The sequence below is a fragment of the Scyliorhinus torazame genome, chromosome 15, assembly GCF_047496885.1.
Source record: "Scyliorhinus torazame isolate Kashiwa2021f chromosome 15, sScyTor2.1, whole genome shotgun sequence".
In the NCBI taxonomy this organism is placed as follows: Eukaryota; Metazoa; Chordata; class Chondrichthyes; order Carcharhiniformes; family Scyliorhinidae; genus Scyliorhinus; species Scyliorhinus torazame.
Genome location: NC_092721.1, coordinates 209,509,218 through 209,531,423, shown reverse-complemented (window position 1 = coordinate 209,531,423; position 22,206 = coordinate 209,509,218). Strand labels below are relative to the sequence as shown.

Sequence of the window (22,206 nt, the reverse complement as noted above, 5' to 3'; positions counted from 1 at the left end):
TCCCAGACCCTCACTCCCAGACCCTCACTGCCAGACCCTCACTCCCAGACCCTCACTGCCAGACCCTCACTGCCAGACCCTCACTCCCAACCCCCTCACTGCCAGACCCTCACTCCCAACCCCCTCACTGCCAGACCCTCACTGCCAGCCCCCTCACTGCCAGACCCTCACTCCCAACCCCCTCACTCCCAGCCGCCTCACTGCCAGACCCTCACTGCCAGACCCTCACCCCCAGCCCCCTCACTGCCAGACCCTCACTCCCAGCCCCCTCACTCCCAGCCCCCTCACTGCCAGACCCTCACTGCCAGACCCTCACTGCCAGACCCTCACTGCCAGACCCTCACTCCCAGCCCCCTCACTGCCAGACCCTCACTCCCAACCCCCTCACGCCCAGCCCCCTCACTGCCAGACCCTCACTGCCAGACCCTCACTCCCAACCCCCTCACTCCCAGCCCCCTCACTGCCAGACCCTCACTCCCAACCCCCTCACTCCCAGCCCCCTCACTGCCAGACCCTCACTGCCAGACCCTCACTCCCAGCCCCCTCACTCCCAACCCCCTCACTGCCAGACCCTCACTGCCAGACCCTCACTGCCAGACCCTCACTGCCAGACCCTCACTGCCAGACCCTCACTGCCAGACCCTCACTGCCAACCCCCTCACTGCCAGACCCTCACTCCCAACCCCCTCACTGCCAGACCCTCACTGCCAACCCCCTCACTGCCAGACCCTCACTCCCAACCCCCTCACTCCCAGCCCCCTCACTGCCAGACCCTCACTCCCAGCCCCCTCACTGCCAGCCCACTCACTGCCAGACCCTCACTGCCAGACCCTCACCCCCAGCCCCCTCACTGCCAGACCCTCACTCCCAGCCCCCTCACTCCCAGCCCCCTCACTGCCAGACCCTCACTGCCAGACCCTCACTGCCAGACCCTCACTGCCAGACCCTCACTCCCAGCCCCCTCACTGCCAGCCCCCTCACTGCCAGCCCCCTCACTGCCAGACCCTCACTGCCAGACCCTCACTGCCAGACCCTCACTGCCAGACCCTCACTCCCAGCCCCCTCACTGCCAGACCCTCACTCCCAACCCCCTCACTCCCAGCCCCCTCACTGCCAGACCCTCACTGCCAGACCCTCACTCCCAACCCCCTCACTCCCAGCCCCCTCACTGCCAGACCCTCACTCCCAACCCCCTCACTCCCAGCCCCCTCACTGCCAGACCCTCACTGCCAGACCCTCACTCCCAGCCCCCTCACTCCCAACCCCCTCACTGCCAGACCCTCACTGCCAGACCCTCACTGCCAGACCCTCACTCCCAACCCCCTGACTCCCAACCCCCTCACTGCCAGACCCTCACTGCCAGACCCTCACTGCCAGATCCTCACTGCCAGACCCTCACTGCCAACCCCCTCACTGCCAGACCCTCACTCCCAACCCCCTCACTGCCAGACCCTCACTGCCAACCCCCTCACTGCCAGACCCTCACTCCCAACCCCCTCACTCCCAGCCCCCTCACTGCCAGACCCTCACTCCCAACCCCCTCACTCCCAGCCCCCTCACTGCCAGACCCTCACTGCCAGACCCTCACTCCCAGCCCCCTCACTCCCAACCCCCTCACTGCCAGACCCTCACTGCCAGACCCTCACTGCCAGACCCTCACTCCCAACCCCCTGACTCCCAACCCCCTCACTGCCAGACCCTCACTGCCAGACCCTCACTGCCAGATCCTCACTGCCAGACCCTCACTGCCAACCCCCTGACTCCCAACCCCCTCACTGCCAGACCCTCACTGCCAGACCCTCACTGCCAGATCCTCACTGCCAGACCCTCACTGCCAACCCCCTCACTGCCAGACCCTCACTCCCAACCCCCTCACTGCCAGACCCTCACTGCCAACCCCCTCACTGCCAGACCCTCACTCCCAACCCCCTCACTCCCAGCCCCCTCACTGCCAGACCCTCACTCCCAACCCCCTCACTCCCAGCCCCCTCACTGCCAGACCCTCACTGCCAGACCCTCACTCCCAGCCCCCTCACTCCCAACCCCCTCACTGCCAGACCCTCACTGCCAGACCCTCACTGCCAGACCCTCACTCCCAACCCCCTGACTCCCAACCCCCTCACTGCCAGACCCTCACTGCCAGACCCTCACTGCCAGATCCTCACTGCCAGACCCTCACTGCCAACCCCCTCACTGCCAGACCCTCACTCCCAACCCCCTCACTGCCAGACCCTCACTGCCAGACCCTCACTGCCAGACCCTCACTGCCAACCCCCTCACTGCCAACCCCCTCACTCCCAACCCCCTCACTGCCAACCCCCTCACTCCCAACCCCCTCACTCCCAACCCCCTCACTGCCAGCCCCCTCACTGCCAGCCCCCTCACTGCCAGCCCCCTCACTCCCAGCCCCCTCACTCCCAGCCCCCTCACTGCCAGACCCTCACTGCCAACCCCCTCACTGCCAACCCCCTCACTGCCAGACCCTCACTCCCAACCCCCTCACTCCCAGCCCCCTCACTGCCAGACCCTCACTGCCAACCCCCTCACTGCCAACCCCCTCACTGCCAACCCCCTCACTCCCAGCCCCCTCACTGCCAGACCCCCTCACTGCCAACCCCCTCACTCCCAACCCCCTCACTGCCAACCCCCTCACTCCCAACCCCCTCACTCCCAGCCCCCTCACTCCCAGCCCCCTCACTGCCAACCCCCTCACTCCCAGCCCCCTCACTGCCAACCCCCTCACTCCCAGCCCCCTCACTCCCAGCCCCCTCACTCCCAGCCCCCTCACTCCCAGCCCCCTCACTGCCAACCCCCTCACTCCCAGCCCCCTCACTGCCAACCCCCTCACTCCCAGCCCCCTCACTGCCAGACCCCCACTCCCAGCCCCCTCACTGCCAACCCCCTCACTCCCAGCCCCCTCACTGCCAGACTCCCACTCCCAGCCCCCTCACTGCCAACCCCCTCACTCCCAGCCCCCTCACTCCCAGCCCCCTCACTGCCAGCCCCCTCACTGACAGCCCCCTCACTCCCAGCCCCCTCACTCCCAGCCCCCTCACTGCCAACCCCCTCACTGCCAGACCCTCACTCCCAGCCCCCTCACTCCCAGCCCCCTCACTCCCAGCCCCCTCACTCCCAGCCCCCTCACTCCCAGCCCCCTCACTCCCAGCCCCCTCACTGCCAGCCCCCTCACTGCCAGCCCCCTCACTCCCAGCCCCCTCACTGCCAGCCCCCTCACTCCCAACCCCCTCACTGCCAACCCCCTCACTGCCAGACCCTCACTCCCAACCCCCTCACTGCCAACCCCCTCACTGCCAACCTCCTCACTCCCAGCCCCCTCACTCCCAGCCCCCTCACTCCCAGCCCCCTCACTGCCAACCCCCTCACTGCCAGACCCTCACTCCCAACCCCCTCACTCCCAGCCCCCTCACTGCCAGCCCCCTCACTGCCAACCCCCTCACTCCCAGCCCCCTCACTGCCAGCCCCCTCACTGCCAACCCCCTCAGTCCCAGCCCCCTCACTGCCAGACCCTCACTGCCAGACCCCCTCACTGCCAACCCCCTCACTGCCAGCCCCCTCACTGCCAACCTCCTCACTGCCAACCTCCTCACTGCCAGACCCTCACTGCCAGCCCCCTCACTGCCAGCCCCCTCACTCCCAGCCCCCTCACTGCCAGCCCCCTCACTGCCAACCTCCTCACTGCCAGACCCTCACTGCCAGCCCCCTCACTCCCAGCCCCCTCACTCCCAGCCCCCTCACTGCCAGCCCCCTCACTCCCAGCCCCCTCACTCCCAGCCCCCTCACTGCCAGCCCCCTCACTCCCAGCCCCCTCACTGCCAGACCCTCACTGCCAACCCCCTCACTGCCAACCCCCTCACTCCCAGCCCCCTCACTCCCAGCCCCCTCACTGCCAGCCCCCTCACTCCCAGCCCCCCCACTGCCAGACCCTCACTGCCAGCCCCCTCACTCCCAACCCCCTCACTGCCAGACCCTCACTCCCAACCCCCTCACTCCCAACCCCCTCACTGCCAGACCCTCACTGCCAGCCCCCTCACTGCCAGACCCTCACTCCCAACCCCCTCACTCCCAACCCCCTCACTCCCAACCCCCTCACTGCCAGCCCCCTCACTCCCAGCCCCCTCACTGCCAGACCCTCACTGCCAGCCCCCTCACTCCCAACCCCCTCACTGCCAGACCCTCACTCCCAACCCCCTCACTCCCAACCCCCTCACTCCCAGCCCCCTCACTCCCAGCCACCTCACTCCCAGCCCCCTCACTCCCAGCCCCCTCACTCCCAACCCCCTCACTCCCAACCCCCTCACTCCCAACCCCCTCACTCCCAACCCCCTCACTGCCAACCCCCTCACTCCCAGCCCCCTCACTCCCAGCCCCCTCACTCCCAACCCCCTCACTACCAGACTCTCACTGCCAACCCCCTCACTCCCAACCCCCTCACTGCCAGCCCCCTCACTGCCAACCCCCTCACTCCCAGCCCCCTCACTCCCAACCCCCTCACTCCCAACCCCCTCACTCCCAACCCCCTCACTGCCAGACCCTCACTCCCAAACCCCTCACTCCCAACCCCCTCACTCCCAACCCCCTCACTGCCAACCCCCTCACTCCCAGCCCCCTCACTGCCAGACCCTCACTCCCAGCCCCCTCACTGCCAGACCCTCACTGCCAGACCCTCACTCCCAGCCCCCTCACTCCCAGTCCCCTCACTCCCAGCCCCCTCACTGCCAGCCCCCTCACTGCCAGCCCCCTCACTCCCAGCCTCCCAGCCCAGCCCCCTCACTCCCAGCCCCCTCACTCCCAACCCCCTCACTCCCAGCCCCCTCACTGCCAGACCCTCACTCCCAGCCCCCTCACTCCCAGCCCCTTCACTCCCAGACCCTCACTCCAAGCCCCCTCACTCCCAGCCCCCTCACTCCCAGACCCTCACTCCCAGCCCCCTCACTCCCAGCCCCCTCACTCCCAGCCCCCTCACTCCCAGCCCCCTCACTGCCAACCCTCTCACTCCCAGCCCCCTCACTCCCAGACCCTCACTCCCAGCCCCCTCACTCCCAGCCCCCTCACTCCCAGCCCCCTCACTCCCAGACCCTCACTCCCAGCCCCCTCACTCCCAGCCCCCTCACTGCCAACCCTCTCACTGCCAGCCCCCTCACTGCCAGCCCCCTCCCAGCCCAGCCCCCTCACTCCCAGCCCCCTCACTCCCAACCCCCTCACTGCCAACCCCCTCACTCCCAGCCCCCTCACTCCCAGCCCCCTCACTCCCAACCTCCCGGCCCCCTCACTCCCAGCCCCCTCACTCCCAACCCCCTCACTCCCAGCCCCCTCACTGCCAGACCCCTCACTCCCAGCCCCCTCACTCCCAGTCCCCTCACTCCCAGCCTCCCAGTCCCCTCACTCCCAGCCCCCTCACTCCCAGCCCCCTCACTCCCAGCCCCCTCACTCCCAGCCCCCTCACTCCCAGCCCCCTCACTGCCAGACCCCTCACTCCCAGCCCCCTCACTCCCAGCCCCCTCACTGCCAACCCCCTCACTGCCAACCCCCTCACTGCCAGACCCTCACTCCCAGCCCCCTCACTCCCAACCTCCCAGCCCCCTCACTCCCAGCCCCCTCACTCCCAGCCCCCTCACTGCCAGACCCCTCACTCCCAGTCCCCTCACTCCCAGTCCCCTCACTCCCAGCCTCCCAGTCCCCTCACTCCCAGGCCCCTCACTCCCAGCCCCCTCACTCCCAGCCCCCTCACTCCCAGCCCCCTCACTCCCAGCCCCCTCACTGCCAGACCCCCTCACTCCCAGCCCCCTCACTCTCAGTCCCCTCACTCCAAGTCCCCTCACTCCCAACCCCCTCACTCCCAGCCCCCTCACTCCCAGTCCCCTCACTCCCAGTCCCCTCACTCCCAGTCCCCTCACTCCAAGTCCCCTCACTCCCAACCCCCTCACTCCCAACCCCCTCACTGCCAACCCCCTCACTCCCAGCCCCCTCACTGCCAGCCCCCTCACTGCCAACCCCCTCACTCCCAGCCCCCTCACTCCCAGCCCCCTCACTCCCAGCCCCCTCACTCCCAGCCCCCACACTGCCAGACCCCTCACTCCCAGCCCCCTCACTCCCAGCCCCCTCACTCCCAGCCTCCCAGCCCCCTCACTCCCAGCCCCCTCACTCCCAGCCCCCTCACTCTCAGCCCCCTCACTCCCAGCCCCCTCACTCCCAGCCCCCTCACTCCCAATCCCCTCACTGCCAACCCCCTCACTCCCAGCCCCCTCACTGCCAGCCCCCTCACTGCCAGCCCCCTCACTGCCAGACCCCTCACTCCCAGCCCCCTCACTCCCAGCCCCCTCACTCCCAGCCTCCCAGCCCCCTCACTCCCAGCCCCCTCACTCCCAGCCCCCTCACTCCCAACCCCCTCACTCCCAGCCCCCTCACTCCCAACCCCCTCACTGCCAGCCCCCTCACTGCCAACCCCCTCACTGCCAACCTCCTCACTGCCAGCCCCCTCACTGCTAACCCCCTCACTGCCAACCTCCTCACTGCCAGCCCCCTCACTGCCAGACCCTCTCTGCCAACCCCCTCACTGCCAACCCCCTCACTCCAAACCCCCTCACTGCCAGACCCCCTCACTGCCAGACCCCTCACTCCCAGCCCCCTCACTGCCAGACCGCTCACTCCCAGCCCCCTCACTCCCAGCCCCCTCACTGCCAGACCCTCACTGCCAACCCCCTCACTCCCAACCCCCTCACTCCCAGCACCCTCACTCCCAGCCCCCCGACTCCCAGCCCCCTCACTGCCAACCCCCTCACTGCCAACCCCCTCACTGCCAGCCCCCTCACTGCCAGCCCCCTCACTGACTGACCCTCACTCCCAGCCCCCTGACTCCCAGCCCCCTCACTGCCAACCCCCTCACTGCCAGACCCCTCACTGCCAGACCCTCACTCCCAGCCCCCTGACTCCCAGCCCCCTGACTCCCAGCCCCCTCACTCCCAGCCCCCTCACTCCCAACCTCCCAGCCCCCCAGCCTCCCAGCCCCCTCACTCCCAGGCCCCTCACTCCCAGCCCCCTCACTCCCAGCCCCCTCACTCCCAGCCCCCTCACTCCCAGCCCCCTCACTCCCAGTCCCCTCACTGCCAGCCCCCTCACTCCCAGCCTCCCAGCCCCCTCACTCCCAGCCCCCTCACTCCCAACCCCCTCACTCCCAGCCCCCTCACTCCCAGCCCCCTCACTCCCAGGCCCTCACTCCCAGCCCCCTCACTGCCAGACCGCTCACTCCCAGCCACCTCACTCCCAGTCCCCTCACTCCCAGCCTCCCAGTCCCCTCACTCCCAGCCCCCTCACTGCCAGCCCCCTCACGCCCAGCCTCCCAGTCCCCTCACTGCCAGACCCCTCACTCCCAGCCCCCTCACTCCCAGCCCCCTCAATCCCAGCCCCCTCACTCCCAACCCCCTCACTCCCAGCCCCCTCACTCCCAACCCCCTCACTCCCAGCCCCCTCACTCCCAGCCCCCTCACTGCCAGCCCCCTCACTGCCAGCCCCCTCACTCCCAGCCCCCTCACTCCCAGCCCCCTCACTCCCAGCCCCCTCACTCCCAGCCCCCTCACTCCCAGCCCCCTCACTCCCAGCCCCCTCACTCCCAGCCCCCCCACTCCCAGCCTCCCAGTCCCCTCACTCCCAGTCCCCTCACTCCCAGCCCCCTCACTCCCAGCCCCCTCACTCCCAGCCCCCTCACTCCCAGTCCCCTCACTCCCAGCCCCCTCACTCCCAGCCCCCTCACTGCCAGACCCCCTCACTCCCAGCCCCCTCACTCCCAGTCCCCTCACTCCTAGTCCCCTCACTCCCAGTCCCCTCACTCCAAGTCCCCTCACTCCCAACCCCCTCACTCCCAGCCCCCTCACTGCCAACCCCCTCACTCCCAGCCCCCTCACTGCCAGACCCCCTCACTCCCAGCCCCCTCACTCCAAGTCCCCTCACTCCCAGTCCCCTCACTCCCAGTCCCCTCACTCCCAGTCCCCTCACTCCCAGTCCCCTCACTCCCAGTCCCCTCACTCCAAGTCCCCTCACTCCCAACCCCCTCACTCCCAACCCCCTCACTGCCAACCCCCTCACTCCCAGCCCCCTCACTGCCAGCCCCCTCACTGCCAGCCCCCTCACTCCCAGCCCCCTCACTCCCAGCCCCCTCACTCCCAGCCCCCTCACTGCCAGCCCCCTCACTGCCAGACCCCTCACTCCCAGCCCCCTGACTCCCAGCCCCCTCACTCCCAGCCTCCCAGCCCCCTCACTCCCAGCCCCCTCACTCCCAGCCCCCTCACTCCCAGCCCCCTCACTCCCAACCCCCTCACTCCCAGCCCCCTCACTGCCAGCCCCCTCACTGCCAGCCCCCTCACTGCCAGACCCCTCACTCCCAGCCCCCTCACTCCCAGCCCCCTCACTCGCAGCCTCCCAGCCCCCTCACTCCCAGCCCCCTCACTCCCAGCCCCCTCACTCCCAACCCCCTCACTCCCAGCCCCCTCACTCCCAACCCCCTCACTGCCAGCCCCCTCACTGCCAACCTACTCACTGCCAGCCCCCTCACTGCCAACCCCCTCACTGCCAACCTCCTCACTGCCAGCCCCCTCACTGCCAGACCCTCACTGCCAACCCCCTCACTCCCAACCCCCTCACTGCCAGACCCCCTCACTGCCAGACCCCTCACTCCCAGCCCCCTCACTGCCAGACCCTCACTCCCAGCCCCCTCACTGCCAGACCCCACACTCCCAGCCCCCTCACTCCCAGCCCCCTCACTGCCAGACCCTCACTGCCAACCCCCTCACTCCCAACCCCCTCACTCCCAGCCCCCTGACTCCCAGCCCCCTCACTCCCAGCCCCCTCACTCCCAGCCACCTCACTGCCAACCCCCTCACTGCCAACCCCCTCACTGCCAGCCCCCTCACTCCAAACCCCCTCATTGCCAACCCCCTCACTCCCAGCCCCCTCACTGCCAGCCCCCTCACTGCCAGACCCCTCACTCCCAGCCCCCTCACTCCCAGCCCCCTCACTCCCAGCCGCCCAGCCCCCTCACTCCCAGCCCCCTCACCCCCAGCCCCCTCACTCCCAACCCCCTCACTCCCAGCCCCCTCACTCCCAGCCCCCTCACTCCCAACCCCCTCACTGCCAGCCCCCTCACTGCCAGCCCCCTCACTGCCAGACCCTCACTGCCAACCCCCTCACTGCCAACCCCCTCACTCCCAACCCCCTCACTGCCAGACCCCCTCACTGCCAGACCCCTCACTCCCAGCCCCCTCACTGCCAGACCCTCACTCCCAGCCCCCTCACTGCCAGACCCCTCACTGCCAGACCCCTCACTCCCAGCCCCCTCACTCCCAGCCCCCTCACTGCCAGACCCTCACTGCCAACCCCCTCACTCCCAACCCCCTCACTCCCAGCCCCCTGACTCCCAGCCCCCTCACTCCCAGCCCCCTCACTGCCAACCCCCTCACTGCCAACCCCCTCACTGCCAGCCCCCTCACTGCCAGCCCCCTCACTGCCAGACCCTCACTCCCAGCCCCCTGACTCCCAGCCCCCTCACTGCCAACCCCCTCACTGCCAGACCCCTCACTGCCAGACCCTCACTCCCAGCCCCCTGACTCCCAGCCCCCTGACTCCCAGCCCCCTCACTCCCAACCTTCCAGCCCCCCAGCCTCCCAGCCCCCTCACTCCCAGGCCCCTCACTCCCAGCCCCCTCACTCCCAGCCCCCTCACTCCCAGCCCCCTCACTGCCAGCCCCCTCACTGCCAGCCCCCTCACTCCCAGCCTCCCAGCCCCCTCACTCCCAGCCCCCTCACTCCCAACCCCCTCACTCCCAGACCCTCACTGCCAGACCCCTCACTCCCAGCCCCCTCACTCCAAGCCCCCTCACTCCCAGCCCCCTCACTCCCAGCCCCCTCACTCCCAACCCCCTCACTCCCAGCCCCCTCACTCCCAGCCCCCTCACTCCCAGGCCCTCACTCCCAGCCCCCTCACTGCCAGACCGCTCACTCCCAGCCCCCTCACTCCCAGTCCCCTCACTCCCAGCCTCCCAGTCCCCTCACTCACAGCCCCCTCACTGCCAACCCCCTCACTCCCAACCCCCTCACTCCCAGCACCCTCACTCCCAGCCCCCCGACTCCCAGCCCCCTCACTGCCAACCCCCTCACTGCCAACCCCCTCACTGCCAGCCACTTCACTGCCAGCCCCCTCACTGACTGACCCTCACTCCCAGCCCCCTGACTCCCAGCCCCCTCACTGCCAACCCCCTCACTGCCAGACCCCTCACTGCCAGACCCTCACTCCCAGCCCCCTGACTCCCAGCCCCCTGACTCCCAGCCCCCTCACTCCCAGCCCCCTCACTCCCAGCCCCCTCACTCCCAGCCCCCTCACTCCCAACCTCCCAGCCCCCCAGCCTCCCAGCCCCCTCACTCCCAGGCCCCTCACTCCCAGCCCCCTCACTCCCAGCCCCCTCACTCCCAGCCCCCTCACTCCCAGCCCCCTCACTGCCAGCCCCCTCACTGCCAGCCCCCTCACTCCCAGCCTCCCAGCCCCCTCGCTCCCAGCCCCCTCACTCCCAACCCCCTCACTCCCAGACCCTCACTGCCAGACCCCTCACTCCCAGCCCCCTCACTCCCAGCCCCCTCACTGCCAGCCCCCTCACTCCCAGCCCCCTCACTCCCAGCCCCCTCACTCCCAACCCCCTCACTCCCAACCCCCTCACTCCCAGCCCCCTCACTCCCAGCCCCCTCACTCCCAGGCCCTCACTCCCAGCCCCCTCACTGCCAGACCGCTCACTCCCAGCCCCCTCACTCCCAGTCCCCTCACTCTCAGCCTCCCAGTCCCCTCACTCCCAGCCCCCTCACTGCCAGCCCCCTCACGCCCAGCCTCCCAGTCCCCTCACTGCCAGACCCCTCACTCCCAGCCCCCTCACTCCCAGCCCCCTCACTCCCAGCCCCCTCACTCCCAACCCCCTCACTCCCAGCCCCCTCACTCCCAGCCCCCTCACTCCCAGCCCCCTCACTCCCAGCCCCCTCACTGCCAGCCCCCTCACTGCCAGCCCCCTCACTCCCAGCCCCCTCACTCCCAGCCCCCTCACTCCCAGCCCCCTCACTCCCAGCCCCCTCACTCCCAGCCCCCCCACTCCCAGCCTCCCAGTCCCCTCACTCCCAGTCCCCTCACTCCCAGCCCCCTCACTCCCAGCCCCCTCACTCCCAGCCCCCTCACTCCCAGTCCCCTCACTCCCAGCCCCCTCACTCCCAGCCCCCTCACTGCCAGACCCCCTCACTGCCAGACCCCCTCACTCCCAGCCCCCTCACTCCCAGTCCCCTCACTCCCAGTCCCCTCACTCCCAGTCCCCTCACTCCAAGTCCCCTCACTCCCAACCCCCTCACTCCCAGCCCCCTCACTGCCAACCCCCTCACTCCCAGCCCCCTCACTGCCAGACCCCCTCACTCCCAGCCCCCTCACTCCCAGTCCCCTCACTCCCAGTCCCCTCACTCCCAGTCCCCTCACTCCAAGTCCCCTCACTCCCAACCCCCTCACTCCCAACCCCCTCACTGCCAACCCCCTCACTCCCAGCCCCCTCACTGCCAGCCCCCTCACTGCCAGCCCCCTCACTCCCAGCCCCCTCACTCCCAGCCCCCTCACTCCCAGCCCCCTCACTGCCAGCCCCCTCACTGCCAGACCCCTCACTCCCAGCCCCCTGACTCCCAGCCCCCTCACTCCCAGCCTCCCAGCCCCCTCACTCCCAGCCCCCTCACTCCCAGCCCCCTCACTCCCAGCCCCCTCACTCCCAGCCCCCTCACTCCCAACCCCCTCACTCCCAGCCCCCTCACTGCCAGCCCCCTCACTGCCAGCCCCCTCACTGCCAGACCCCTCACTCCCAGCCCCCTCACTCCCAGCCCCCTCACTCGCAGCCTCCCAGCCCCCTCACTCCCAGCCCCCTCACTCCCAACCCCCTCACTCCCAGCCCCCTCACTCCCAACCCCCTCACTGCCAGCCCCCTCACTGCCAACCTACTCACTGCCAGCCCCCTCACTGCCAACCCCCTCACTGCCAACCTCCTCACTGCCAGCCCCCTCACTGCCAGACCCTCACTGCCAACCCCCTCACTCCCAACCCCCTCACTGCCAGACCCCCTCACTGCCAGACCCCTCACTCCCAGCCCCCTCACTGCCAGACCCTCACTCCCAGCCCCCTCACTGCCAGACCCCACACTCCCAGCCCCCTCACTCCCAGCCCCCTCACTGCCAGACCCTCACTGCCAACCCCCTCACTCCCAACCCCCTCACTCCCAGCCCCCTGACTCCCAGCCCCCTCACTCCCAGCCCCCTCACTCCCAGCCCCCTCACTGCCAACCCCCTCACTGCCAACCCCCTCACTGCCAGCCCCCTCACTCCAAACCCCCTCATTGCCAACCCCCTCACTCCCAGCCCCCTCACTGCCAGCCCCCTCACTGCCAGACCCCTCACTCCCAGCCCCCTCACTCCCAGCCCCCTCACTCCCAGCCGCCCAGCCCCCTCACTCCCAGCCCCCTCACCCCCAGCCCCCTCACTCCCAACCCCCTCACTCCCAGCCCCCTCACTCCCAGCCCCCTCACTCCCAACCCCCTCACTGCCAGCCCCCTCACTGCCAGCCCCCTCACTGCCAGACCCTCACTGCCAACCCCCTCACTGCCAACCCCCTCACTCCCAACCCCCTCACTGCCAGACCCCCTCACTGCCAGACCCCTCACTCCCAGCCCCCTCACTGCCAGACCCTCACTCCCAGCCCCCTCACTGCCAGACCCCTCACTCCCAGCCCCCTCACTCCCAGCCCCCTCACTGCCAGACCCTCACTGCCAACCCCCTCACTCCCAACCCCCTCACTCCCAGCCCCCTGACTCCCAGCCCCCTCACTCCCAGCCCCCTCACTGCCAACCCCCTCACTGCCAACCCCCTCACTGCCAACCCCCTCACTGCCAGCCCCCTCACTGCCAGACCCTCACTCCCAGCCCCCTGACTCCCAGCCCCCTCACTGCCAACCCCCTCACTGCCAGACCCCTCACTGCCAGACCCTCACTCCCAGCCCCCTGACTCCCAGCCCCCTGACTCCCAGCCCCCTCACTCCCAACCTCCCAGCCCCCCAGCCTCCCAGCCCCCTCACTCCCAGGCCCCTCACTCCCAGCCCCCTCACTCCCAGCCCCCTCACTCCCAGCCCCCTCACTCCCAGCCCCCTCACTGCCAGCCCCCTCACTGCCAGCCCCCTCACTCCCAGCCTCCCAGCCCCCTCACTCCCAGCCCCCTCACTCCCAACCCCCTCACTCCCAGACCCTCACTGCCAGACCCCTCACTCCCAGCCCCCTCACTCCAAGCCCCCTCACTCCCAGCCCCCTCACTCCCAGCCCCCTCACTCCCAGCCCCCTCACTCCCAACCCCCTCACTCCCAGCCCCCTCACTCCCAGGCCCTCACTCCCAGCCCCCTCACTGCCAGACCGCTCACTCCCAGCCCCCTCACTCCCAGTCCCCTCACTCCCAGCCTCCCAGTCCCCTCACTCCCAGCCCCCTCACTGCCAGCCCCCTCACTCCCAGCCTCCCAGTCCCCTCACTGCCAGACCCCTCACTGCCAGCCCCCTCACTCCCAGCCCCCTCACTCCCAGCCCCCTCACTCCCAGCCCCCTCACTCCAGCCCCCTCACTCCCAGCCTCCCAGTCCCCTCACTCCCAGTCCCCTCACTCCCAGCCCCCTCACTCCCAGCCCCCTCACTCCAGCCCCCTCACTCCCAGTCCCCTCACTCCCAGTCCCCCTCACTCCCAGCCCCCTCACTGCCAGACCCCCTCACTCCCAGCCCCCTCACTCCCAGTCCCCTCACTCCCAGTCCCCTCACTCCCAGTCCCCTCACTCCAAGTCCCCTCACTCCCAACCCCCTCACTCCAGCCCCCTCACTGCCAACCCCCTCACTCCAGCCCCCTCACTGCCAGACCCCCTCACTCCCAGCCCCCTCACTCCCAGTCCCCTCACTCCCAGTCCCCTCACTCCCAGTCCCCTCACTCCCAGTCCCCTCACTCCAAGCCCCCTCACTCCCAATCCCCTCACTCCCAACCCCCTCACTGCCAACCCCCTCACTCCCAGCCCCTCACTGCCAGCCCCTCACTGCCAACCCCCTCACTCCCAGCCCCCTCACTCCAGCCCCCTCACTCCCAGCCCCCTCACTGCCAGCCCCCTCACTGCCAGACCCCTCACTCCCAGCCCCCTCACTCCCAGCCCCCTCACTCCCAGCCTCCAGCCCCCTCACTCCCAGCCCCCTCACCCCCAGCCCCCTCACTCCCAGCCCCCTCACTCCCAACCCCCTCACTGCCAACCCCCTCACTCCCAGCCCCCTCACTGCCAGCCCCCTCACTGCCAGCCCCTCACTCCCAGCCCCCTCACTCCCAGCCCCCTCACTCCCAGCCTCCCAGCCCCCTCACTCCCAGCCCCCTCACTGCCAGCCCACTCACTCCCAACCCCCTCACTCCCAGCCCCCTCACTCCCAACCCCCTCACTGCCAGCCCCCTCACTGCCAAACCCCCTCACTGCCAACCTCCTCACTGCCAGCCCCCTCACTGCCAACCCCCTCACTGCCAACCTCCTCACTGCCAGCCCCCTCACTGCCAGACCCTCACTGCCAACCCCCTCACTGCCAACCCCCTCACTCCCAACCCCCTCACTGCCAGACCCCCTCACTGCCAGACCCCTCACTCCCAGCCCCCTCACTGCCAGACCCTCACTCCCAGCCCCCTCACTGCCAGACCCCTCACTCCCAGCCCCCTCACTCCCAGCCCCCTCACTGCCAGACCCTCACTGCCAACCCCCTCACTCCCAACCCCCTCACTCCCAGCCCCCTGACTCCCAGCCCCCTCACTCCCAGCCCCCTCACTGCCAACCCCCTGACTGCCAACCCCCTCACTGCCAGCCCCCTCACTGCCAGCCCCCTCACTGCCAGACTCTCACTCCCAGCCCCTGACTCCCAGCCCCCTCACTGCCAACCCCCTCACTGCCAGACCCCTCACTGCCAGACCCTCACTCCCAGCCCCCTCACTTCCAACCTCCCAGCCCCCTCACTCCCAGCCTCCCAGCCCCCTCACTCCCAGCCCCCTCACTCCCAACCCCCTCACTCCCAGACCCTCACTGCCAGACCCCTCACTCCCAGCCCCCTCACTCCCAGCCCCCTCACTGCCAGCCCCCTCACTGCCAGCCCCCTCACTGCCAGCCCCCTCACTCCCAACCCCCTCACTCCCAGCCCCCTCACTCCCAAGCCCCCTCACTCCCAGGCCCTCACTCCCAGCCCCCTCACTGCCAGACCGCTCACTCCCAGCCCCCTCACTCCCAGTCCCCTCACTCCCAGCCTCCCAGTCCCCTCACTCCCAGCCCCCTCACTGCCAGCCCCCTCACTCCCAGCCTCCCAGTCCCCTCACTGCCAGACCCCTCACTCCCAGCCCCCTCACTCCCAGCCCCCTCACTCCCAGCCCCCTCACTCCCAGCCCCCTCACTCCCTGCCCCCTCACTCCCAACCCCCTCACTCCCAGCCCCCTCACTCCCAGCCCCCTCACTGCCAGCCCCCTCACTCCCAGCCTCCAGTCCCCTCACTGCCAGACCCCTCACTCCCAGCCCCCTCACTCCCAGCCCCCTCACTCCCAGCCCCCTCACTCCCAGCCCCCTCACTCCCTGCCCCCTCACTCCCAACCCCCTCACTCCCAGCCCCCTCACTCCCAGCCCCCTCACTGCCAGCCCCCTGACTCCCAGCCCCCTCACTCCCAGCCCCCTCACTCCCAGCCCCCTCACTGCCAGCCCCCTCACTCCCAGCCCCCTCACTCCCAGCCCCCTCACTCCCAGCCCCCTCACTCCCAGCCTCCCAGTCCCCTCACTCCCAGGCCCCTCACTCCCAGCCCCCTCACTCCCAGCCCCCTCACTGCCAGCCCCCTCACTCCCAGCCCCCTCACTCCCAGCCCCCTCACTCCCAGCCCCCTCACTCCCAGCCCCCTCACTCCCAGCCCCCTCACTGCCAGACCCTCACTGCCAGCCTTCTCACTGCCAGACCCCTCACTCCCAGTCCCCTCACTCCCAGTCCCCTCACTCCCAGCCTCCCAGTCCCCTCACTGCCAGCCCCCTCACTGCCAGCCCCCTCACTCCCAGCCCCCTCACTGCCAGCCCCCTCACTGCCAGACCCTCACTCCCAGCCCCCTCACTCCCAGCCCCCTCACTGCCAGACCCTCACTCCCAGCCCCCTCACTGCCAGACCCTCACTCCCAGCCCCCTCACTCCCAGCCCCCTCACTGCCAGACCCTCACTCCCAGCCCCCTCACTCCCAGCCCCCTCACTCCCAGCCCCCTCACTCCCAGCCCCCCTCACTGCCAGACCCTCACTCCCAGCCCCCTCACTGCCAGACCCCTCACTCCCAGCCCCCTCACTCCCAGCCCCCTCACTCCCAGCCCCCTCACTCCCAGCCCCCTCACTCCCAGCCCCCTCACTCCCAGCCCCTCACTGCCAGACCCTCACTGCCAGACCCTCACTCCCAGCCCCCTCACTGCCAGCCCCCTCACTCCCAGCCCCCTCACTCCCAGCCCCCTCACTCCCAGCCCCCTCACTGCCAGACCCTCATTGCCAACCCCCTCACTCCCAACCCCCTCACTGCCAGACCCCCTCACTGCCAGACCCCTCACTCCCAGCCCCCTCACTGCCAGACCCTCACTCCCAGCCCCCTCACTGCCAGCCCCCTCACTGCCAGCCCCCTCACTCCCAGCCCCCTCACTCCCAGCCCCCTCACTCCCAGCCCCCTCACTGCCAGCCCCCTCACTCCCAGCCCCCTCACTCCCAGCCCCCTCACTCCCAGCCCCCTCACTCCCAGCCTCCCAGTCCCCTCACTCCCAGGCCCCTCACTCCCAGCCCCCTCACTCCCAGCCCCCTCACTCCCAGCCCCCTCACTCCCAGCCCCCTCACTGCCAACCCCCTCACTGCCAACCCCCTCACTGCCAGCCCCCTCACTCCAAACCCCCTCATTGCCAACCCCCTCACTCCCAGCCCCCTCACTGCCAGCCCCCTCACTGCCAGACCCCTCACTCCCAGCCCCCTCACTCCCAGCCGCCCAGCCCCCTCACTCCCAGCCCCCTCACCCCCAGCCCCCTCACTCCCAACCCCCTCACTCCCAGCCCCCTCACTCCCAGCCCCCTCACTCCCAACCCCCTCACTGCCAGCCCCCTCACTGCCAGCCCCCTCACTGCCAGACCCTCACTGCCAACCCCCTCACTGCCAACCCCCTCACTCCCAACCCCCTCACTGCCAGACCCCCCTCACTGCCAGACCCCTCACTCCCAGCCCCCTCACTGCCAGACCCTCACTCCCAGCCCCCTCACTGCCAGACCCCTCACTCCCAGCCCCCTCACTCCCAGCCCCCTCACTGCCAGAACCCTCACTGCCAACCCCCTCACTCCCAACCCCCTCACTCCCAGCCCCCTGACTCCCAGCCCCCTCACTCCCAGCCCCCTCACTGCCAACCCCCTCACTGCCAACCCCCTCACTGCCAGCCCCCTCACTGCCAGCCCCCTCACTGCCAGACCCTCACTCCCAGCCCCCTGACTCCCAGCCCCCTCACTGCCAACCCCCTCACTGCCAGACCCCTCACTGCCAGACCCTCACTCCCAGCCCCCTGACTCCCAGCCCCCTGACTCCCAGCCCCCTCACTCCCAACCTCCCAGCCCCCCAGCCTCCCAGCCCCCTCACTCCCAGGCCCCTCACTCCCAGCCCCCTCACTCCCAGCCCCCTCACTCCCAGCCCCCTCACTGCCAGCCCCCTCACTCCCAGCCTCCCAGCCCCCTCACTCCCAGCCCCCTCACTCCCAACCCCCTCACTCCCAGACCCCTCACTCCCAGCCCCCTCACTCCAAGCCCCCTCACTCCCAGCCCCCTCACTCCCAGCCCCCTCACTCCCAGCCCCCTCACTCCCAACCCCCTCACTCCCAGCCGCCTCACTCCCAGCCCCCTCACTCCCAGGCCCTCACTCCCAGACCCCTCACTGCCAGACCGCTCACTCCCAGCCCCCTCACTCCCAGTCCCCTCACTCCCAGCCTCCCAGTCCCCTCACTCCCAGCCCCCTCACTGCCAGCCCCCTCACTCCCAGCCTCCCAGTCCCCTCACTGCCAGACCCCTCACTGCCAGCCCCCTCATTCCCAGTCCCCTCACTCCCAGCCCCCTCACTCCCAGCCCCCTCACTCCCAGCCCCCTCACTCCCAGCCTCCCAGTCCCCTCACTCCCAGTCCCCTCACTCCCAGCCCCCTCACTCCCAGCCCCCTCACTCCCAGTCCCCTCACTCCCAGTCCCCTCACTCCCAGCCCCCTCACTGCCAGACCCCCTTACTCCCAGCCCCCTCACTCCCAGTCCCCTCACTCCCAGTCCCCTCACTCCCAGTCCCCTCACTCCCAGTCCCCTCACTCCAAGTCCCCTCACTCCCAACCCCCTCACTCCCAGCCCCCTCACTGCCAACCCCCTCACTCCCAGCCCCCTCACTGCCAGACCCCCTCACTCCCAGCCCCCTCACTCCCAGTCCCCTCACTCCCAGTCCCCTCACTCCCAGTCCCCTCACTCCCAGTCCCCTCACTCCAAGTCCCCTCACTCCCAATCCCCTCACTCCCAACCCCCTCACTGCCAACCCCCTCACTCCCAGCCCCCTCACTGCCAGCCCCCTCACTGCCAACCCCCTCACTCCCAGCCCCCTCACTCCCAGCCCCCTCACTCCCAGCCCCCTCACTGCCAGCCCCCTCACTGCCAGACCCCTCACTCCCAGCCCCCTCACTCCCAGCCCCCTCACTCCCAGCCTCCCAGCCCCCTCACTCCCAGCCCCCTCACCCCCAGCCCCCTCACTCCCAGCCCCCTCACTCCCAACCCCCTCACTGCCAACCCCCTCACTCCCAGCCCCCTCACTGCCAGCCCCCTCACTGCCAGACCCCTCACTCCCAGCCCCCTCACTCCCAGCCCCCTCACTCCCAGCCTCCCAGCCCCCTCACTCCCAGCCCTCTCACTGCCAGCCCACTCACTCCCAACCCCCTCACTCCCAGCCCCCTCACTCCCAACCCCCTCAATGCCAGCCCCCTCACTGCCAACCCCCTCACTGCCAACCTCCTCACTGCCAGCCCCCTCACTGCCAACCCCCTCACTGCCAACCTCCTCACTGCCAGCCCCCTCACTGCCAGACCCTCACTGCCAACCCCCTCACTGCCAACCCCCTCACTCCCAACCCCCTCACTGCCAGACCCCCTCACTGCCAGACCCCTCACTCCCAGCCCCCTCACTGCCAGACCCTCACTCCCAGCCCCCTCACTGCCAGACCCCTCACTCCCAGCCCCCTCACTCCCAGCCCCCTCACTGCCAGACCCTCACTGCCAACCCCCTCACTCCCAACCCCCTCACTCCCAGCCCCCTGACTCCCAGCCCCCTCACTCCCAGCCCCCTCACTGCCAACCCCCTGACTGCCAACCCCCTCACTGCCAGCCCCCTCACTGCCAGACCCTCACTCCCAGCCCCCTGACTCCCAGCCCCCTCACTGCCAACCCCCTCACTGCCAGACCCCTCACTGCCAGACCCTCACTCCCAGCCCCCTGACTCCCAGCCCCCTCACTCCCAGCCCCCTCACTCCCAGCCCCCTCACTTCCAACCTCCCAGCCCCCTCACTCCCAGCCTCCCAGCCCCCTCACTCCCAGCCCCCTCACTCCCAACCCCCTCACTCCCAGACCCTCACTGCCAGACCCCTCACTCCCAGCCCCCTCACTCCCAGCCCCCTCACTGCCAGCCCCCTCACGGCCAGCCCCCTCACTCCCAGCCCCCTCACTCCCAACCCCCTCACTCCCAGCCCCCTCACTCCCAGCCCCCTCACTCCCAGGCCCTCACTCCCAGCCCCCTCACTCCCAGCCTCCCAGTCCCCTCACTCCCAGCCCCCTCACTGCCAGCCCCCTCACTCCCAGCCTCCCAGTCCCCTCACTGCCAGACCCCTCACTCCCAGCACCCTCACTCCCAGCCCCCTCACTCCCAGCCCCCTCACTCCCAGCCCCCTCACTCCCTGCCCCCTCACTCCCAACCCCCTCACTCCCAGCCCCCTCACTCCCAGCCCCCTCACTGCCAGCCCCCTCACTGCCAGCCCCCTCACTCCCAGCCCCCTCACTCCCAGCCCCCTCACTCCCAGCCCCCTCACTGCCAGCCCCCTCACTCCCAGCCCCCTCACTCCCAGCCCCCTCACTCCCAGCCCCCTCACTCCCAGCCTCCCAGTCCCCTCACTCCCAGGCCCCTCACTCCCAGCCCCCTCACTCCCAGCCCCCTCACTCCCAGCCCCCTCACTCCCAGCCCCCTCACTCCCAGCCCCCTCACTGCCAGACCCTCACTGCCAGCCTTCTCACTGCCAGACCCCTCACTCCCAGTCCCCTCACTCCCAGTCCCCTCACTCCCAGCCTCCCAGTCCCCTCACTCCCAGCCCCCTCACTCCCAGCCCCCTCACTCCCAGCCCCCTCACTCCCAGCCCCCTCACTCCCAGCCCCCTCACTCCCAGCCCCCTCACTCCCAGCCCCCTCACTCCCAGCCCCCTCACTCCCAACCCCCTCACTCCCAACCCCCTCACTCCCAACCCCCTCACTCCCAGCCCCTCACTGCCAGACCCTCACTGCCAGACCCTCACTCCCAGCCCCCTCACTGCCAGCCCCCTCACTCCCAGCCCCCTCACTCCCAGCCCCCTCACTCCCAGCCCCCTCACTCCCAGCCCCCTCACTCCCAGCCCCCTCACTCCCAGCCCCCTCACTCCCAACCCCCTCACTCCCAGCCCCCTCACTCCCAGCCCCCTCACTCCCAACCCACTCACTGCCAACCCCCTCACTCCCAGCCCCCTCACTCCCAGCCCCCTCACTCCCAACCCCCTCACTCCCAGCCCCCTCACTGCCAGCCCCCTCACTCCCAGCCCCCTCACTCCCAGCCCCCTCACTCCCAGCCCCCTCACTCCCAACCCCCTCACTCGCAGCCCCCTCACTCCCAGCCCCCTCACTCCCAGCCCCCTCACTCCCAACCCCCTCACTCCCAGCCCCCTCACTGCCAGACCCTCACTGCCAGACCCCTCACTGCCAGACCCCTCACTCCCAGCCCCCTCACTGCCAGCCCCCTCACTCACACCCAACCCAACCCAACTCACCCCCACCCTATCCCGCTCATCAAAAACGAACCCCACTCACACCAACCCAACTCCACATACTAAACAAAACCCCACTCACCCCAACCCCACTCATACCCAACCCAACCCCACTCACCCCAACCCAACCCCACTCACCCCAACTCAACCCCACTCACCCCAACTCAACACCACACACCCCAATCCAACCCCTCACCCCAACCCAACCCCACTAACACCCAACCCAACCCCACTCACACCCAACCCAATCCCACTCACCCCAACCCCACCCCACTCACCCCAGCCAAACCCCACTCATCCCAATGCAACCTCACTCACCCCAACCCAACCTCACTAACCCCAACCCCACTCACCACAACCCACCCCAACCCAACCCCACTCAATTCAACCCCACTCACCCCAACCCCACTCACCCCACCCCCACTCACCCCAACCTAACCCCACTAACCCCAACCCCACCCCAACCCGACCCACCCCAACACATGCCACTCACCCCAATCCAACTCCACTCACCCCAGCCCAACCCCACTCCCCCCAGCCCAACCCCACTCACTCCAACCCAACCCCACTCCCCCCAGCCCAACCCCACTCACTCCAACCCAACCCCACTAACACCCAACCCAATCCCACTCACCCCAACCCCACTCACCCCAACCCCACTCACCCCAACCTAACCCCACTAACCCCAACCCCACCCCAACCCAACCCACCCCAACTTATGCCACTCACCCCAATCCAACTCCACTCACCCCAACCTAACCCCACTCACACCAGCCCAACCCCACCCAACCCCACTCACATCCAACACAACCCTACGCACCCTAACCTATCCCTGCTCACACCCAACCCAACTGCTCACACCAACCTCACTCACCCCAACCCAATTCACACCCAATCTAACCCCACTCACACCCAACCCCACTCACACCCAACCCAACCCCACTCACTCCAACCCAACTCACACTATCCCATCCCCACTCACACCCAACCCCACTCACACATAACCCAACCCCACTTACACCCCACCCAACCCCAC

The 22,206-nt window shown here is 69.3% G+C and overlaps 1 protein-coding gene across 7 annotated transcripts in view; it reads right to left on the bottom strand.

The window, feature by feature from the left end:
• The window catches only part of fhip1b (FHF complex subunit HOOK interacting protein 1B), a 276,462-nt gene that overhangs the window by 130,515 nt on the left and 123,741 nt on the right, over positions 1–22,206 (bottom strand). The window lies entirely within an intron of this gene.